We start from the raw sequence: 4,965 nt of genomic DNA, 5'->3' as shown, positions 1-4,965 counted from the left end.
TGACCTCGAACTCAGAAATCCGCCTGCCTCGGTCTCCCAAGTGCTGGGATTAAAGGCGTGTGCCACTACTGCCCGGCTAATAGCTAATTTTTTATATCACTAGATATTCTCCTTCTGTATAGCTCTACCCTCTTCATTTATTTGGACTCAACTAGGTTGCTTCTGGGCTTTGTCAATGGTAGATGAAGCTTCTATGAACATTGGCTACAGGTTTTAGTGTGAGGCGTGTGGCCCTGTCTGGGGGCCTGGTCTTATGTGCACCTTCATCTATGCATAAGAAGCATTGTGCACAAACTTGTAGGCTTTTGTCTGTGATGGTCTGAGGCTTAGGCTACATTGTGAGACTCCGCCTTTCTGAGGTCCTCCTGCTTCTGTCTCAAAGTGTTAGGATTACAGGTGTGCCACCATGCTAGGCTTGGATTTTCCATGTTCTTTTCTGAGGGTCACAGGAAGCTATCTTCTGGCTCAGAGACTATGTTATAGCTATTTTTGCCAACTTAATAATAAGCTAGAGTCATCTAGGAAGAGAGGCACTCAATTAAGGAAATACCTCTCTGTAAGATGGCCTGTGAGGACTTTTTTTTAGTGATTGAGACCCTAGGAGAGCCTACACTACTCTAAGTGGTACCAACTCTGGAATACTCCTAAGCAGTATAGGAAAATAGGCCATGTGGCACATGCCTTTAATTCAGCACTCTGGAGGCAGAAGCAGGCATATTTGTGAGTTTGAGGACAGTCTGGTCTACAGAGTGAGTTCTAGGACATCCAGGGTCACACAGAGAAACCCTGTCTTGAAATGATTACAGACACCAGAAGAGGACATTAGATGCCCTGGAACTACATTGACATGTCCCTTTGACCTACCTTGTGTGGACACTGGGAATTCAGCTCTGGTTGTTTATAAGAGCAGTTCATGCTCCTAACCGTGGAGCCAGATCTCCAAGCCCTGCAGTAGATCCTTTACCTACTTGTTTGCCTAGGGCCATGACGTCATGTCCATCCTTCCACATCTAGTCAGTCACGTAGTCTGGATTCACCTACATCTCTACTTCCTCTATCCCATTATCATAGATGCCCCTTAGGAAGCCTCTCCACTCTCCTGCTCACTGAAATTGGTGCTTGGAATGCAACAGGCAATTTCATATTTCTGGATCTTTGCATAGGCTGTTTCTCTGCGAGAGCATGCCCCTCGTCTCATTAACTACCCCAGAAATTAAAATTCATCTTCTGGAACTTGGAAGCCAGTAGTTTTCTGCTTAATCTGTCTACACTCTTGTTAGTCAAAGTGTGGTCCACCGTCATCGAAACTGTTAGACTTGCAGAGTCTCCAGCCTCATATCAGACTTGTCCCGTCGGTACTGCATCTCATCAATTAATCAGTTAATTAGAATGGGCTCTCCTGTAGTCCAGGCTGGTCCTGAGCTCGCTGTAGTTGAGCATGACTATGAATCCTTGCTCCTTCTGCCTCTACCTCACAAGTGCTGGGAGAGGGGGATGTGTGTCCCTGGACTGACTGAGTTCAGGACTTTCATTTTAAAAGATCCCCCGAGAGATTCCAGTGCAGTTCAAGTTTGGGAGACACCGTTTCCACTGTAAGATGGACGAGTTGTTTTGCAGTTCGCCTCTGTGTGCTCTAGACTGTCGCTGAGTTCAGAATCATGGTGCATGCTAAAGGCCGTGTCAACTAGAACAGAGTTCATGTGCTCAGCCCCAGGGTTCATCAGTCTTGGAGCTAGGGCCAAGAATAAGGAGAAAAGTCACAGGAGGGAAACTCCTCCCTCCCTCCCTCCCTTTTCCTTTACCCCCTACCCTGGCTTCCTTTTGTTCATTTTGTGTTTATTTTGTGAGATACTGAGGTGTTTTCTCTCCTTCCCTCTCCACTCCCCCCTACCCCCCAGGGTTTCTCTGTGTAGCTCTGACTGGCCTTGAACTCAGCATTCCACCATCACCAGGCTTGAGTCAGGGAAGCTTGAGGTCTCATTAGTGGAACAGGCTGGTCTTAGAGTCACACTCACCTGTTTCTGCTTCTCAAATCCTGGAATTAAAGATGTGTACCACCACATCTGGTGGTTTGTTTTATTTTGTTTTGTTTTGGTTTGGTTTTTCAAGACAGGATTTCTCTGTATAGCTCTGGCTGTCCTGGAACTCACTCTGTAGATCAGGCTGGCCTCAAAATCTGGTGTTTTTTTGTTTTGTTTGTTTTGTTTTGTTTCTTTTTTGACAAAGTCTCTTGTTAGTCCAGCTGGTCTTTTTTTTGTTTGTTTGTTTTTTTGTTTTTGTTTTTTTTTGGTTTTTCGAGACAGGGTTTCTCTGTGTAGCCCTGGCTGTCCTGGAACTCACTCTGTAGACCAGGCTGGCCTCGAACTCAGAAATCCTCCTGCCTCTGCCTCCCAAGTGCTGGGATTAAAGGTGCACGTGCCACCACTGCCCAGCTAGTCCAGCTGATCTTAAACTATCTGCTTGCCTCAGCTTTCTGAGTACTCAAATCACAGGCATGCTTCACCAAGTTTGTGTCAAGGAGGTTCTTTAAAAATCCTATATTTTCATCCTCCTTTATAGAGAGTTTGCTTTGTTTTTTAAGACATTTTTCAAAATTTATTATTATTTATTTTACTCTGTGAGTGTGGTGGTGGTGGTGGTGGTGAGATGCCACAGTGGGTGTGTGGAGGCTTATGGGAGTTGGTTTTCTCCACTGTGTGAGTGCTCAGGCAAGTGCCTTTACCTGCTGAGATACCCCACCAGTCCAAGATATTGCTAAATAATGCTTATCTCTATTTCATGCTTAGGATAGAGTCTGATAAGAATCAAATGAGAGTAAAATAAAGTACATGTACAAAGATGTTTATAATTAGTCAGGTGGTGGTGGCACACACCTTTAATCCCAGCACTTGCGAGGCTGAGGCAGGCAGATCTCTGGCAGAGACCAGCCTGGTCTACAGAGTGAGTTCCAGGACTACACAGAGAAACCATGTCTCCAAAAATCAAAACAAAACAAAGGTCTGTAATTATAAAAAAAGAAAAATGAGGGAAACCCCATGTAAACTTGCAGCTATATGGAGCTATTAAAATAGGCTTGTGCCTGTGGAGCGGGAGAGATGGCATTCATGTTAAGGGCCCACACTGCTCTTGCAGAGGACTGGAGCTCAGTCCCCAGCATCCACATCAGGAGGCTCACAGCGATCTGTAACTCCAGCTGCAGGTCTCCTGATGCCTGTGGCCTCTGCAGCTTGGACTTTGAGGCTGCGGACTGTGGCAACTTCGAGGCCACTTTGGGTTTAGTCTGAACAACAGAATGAGATTTCTGACAAAACAAACTCCCAGTAATACCACAATGGAAAATAATAAAGATGCACATTTTTTTTTTAATTTAAAAAATTAGACCTTATGCCATAAATTTATAAAATCAAGTAGTAATGGAACTGTATGCAGGAAACTGTTAAACATACTGACTGGGCTGCTCCCCAGGGCTACTGACAGGCCTCTATATTAATGTTTCTAGTCTACCACTAAACAGTAAAGTAGTAGCTTAAACAGTGTAAGGCTGTGGCTTCTAAAATCAGTTCATATTGAAAACTTGTATATTTTTTGTCAAAATTACTTTTTTATTGTTAATTATTCTTTATAATGTATTTTTAAAATTAAAATCCCTTACTGGTCCTGTTTCCCTGATTGGCCAATACCAGGAGAAAGGGAGGATGGCATGGGGGGGGGGCGGGAGAAGTCATTTTTACCACATGCCATTTACATACAGGACACACATATATACACGCATGCACACGCGTGCACATGAAGGTCCGCACCTGCAGAGTCACAGTTGCAGTTAGTAGTCGGGAGCATGGAACAGGGAAGAGATAGAGAGGGAGTGGGACTATCACTAAAAACCTACAACCAGGCATGGTGGTACATGCCTTTAATCTCGGGCACTCCAGAGACAAAAGCAGGTGGGTCTCTGTGGGTTTTGGGCCTGCTAGGGGATACCCAGTGAGACCCTGTCTCAACCAAAACAAAGAAAAACTAAGTTATACATCCCCTAATCCAAACTAGGCGTGCTGTGTGACACTGTCCCTGTGGAGACGTGAACAAACGTCTACTCGCTCAGAAAAGGAACCGATGACAGACCCAAGCAAGAATATCACCGAAGTCTGTCTTGGTGAGCCAATGGGTCTTACTGGAGAAACGTACTAGAGGAATTTGGGGGGAGGTGAGGAAATGAGCCCAAAAGAACTCAAAGCCCACTCTCAGATGGGGGGCAGCTCATAAAAACTGGGATCCTAGAGCACATGGAGACAGCATCCTTTGCAGGTGGCTCGGCCGGTTTGAGCCTCCTCGAGCAACTCTGATCTTTGCTCCTCTTTGCAGTTCGGCTGGTCTCTGCCTCTCCAGGCTGTTTACCTGGCCTCTACTTTGTCCGGACAGCTTAGCCTGTCTTAGACCCATTCATAGTCCTCACTGCTGTATGCTGTATGTATGTATGTATGTATGGGAAGGGGAGGGGAGAGGGAAAGGAGAAGGGGCAGAGGCAGAGAGGGAGAGGGAGAGGAAGAGAAAGAGGGAGGCGCTCTAGGGTTTCTATTGCTGTGACGTGATAAAACACCATGACCAAAAGCAAAGCAGGGAGGAGGAAAGGGTTTATTTGGCTTATCCTTCCACATTACTGTTCATCATCAACAGAAGTCTGGGCAGGAACTCAAGCAGAACAGGAACCTGGAGGCAGGAACTGATACAGAGGCCATGGAGGATGCTGCTTACTGGCTTGCTTCTCATGGCTTGCACAGTCTACTTTCTTATAGAACCCAGGACCATCAGCCAAGGGATGGCCCCACCCACTATCAGTTGGGTATTCCCTCATTAACCACTAATTAAGAAAATGCCCTGCCGGGCGGTGGTGGCGCACACGTTTAATCCCAGCACATGGGAGGCAGAGGCAGGTGGATTTCTGAGTTCGAGGCCAGCCTGGTCTACAGA

General features: G+C 46.0%; 1 long non-coding RNA gene across 1 annotated transcript in view; it reads right to left on the bottom strand.

The window, feature by feature from the left end:
• The window catches only part of LOC116069443, an 18,436-nt gene that overhangs the window by 3,845 nt on the left and 9,626 nt on the right, over positions 1–4,965 (bottom strand). The window contains exon 2 of the long non-coding RNA XR_004110019.1: positions 865–1,732. This is a non-coding gene — a long non-coding RNA (uncharacterized LOC116069443). The remainder of the gene's footprint in view (positions 1–864; positions 1,733–4,965) is intronic.

Source organism: Mastomys coucha, unplaced genomic scaffold (genome assembly GCF_008632895.1).
Source record: "Mastomys coucha isolate ucsf_1 unplaced genomic scaffold, UCSF_Mcou_1 pScaffold22, whole genome shotgun sequence".
Lineage (NCBI taxonomy): Eukaryota > Metazoa > Chordata > Mammalia > Rodentia > Muridae > Mastomys > Mastomys coucha.
Note: the sequence above shows the minus strand (reverse complement) of the source record. Positions and strands in the feature narration are given on the sequence as shown.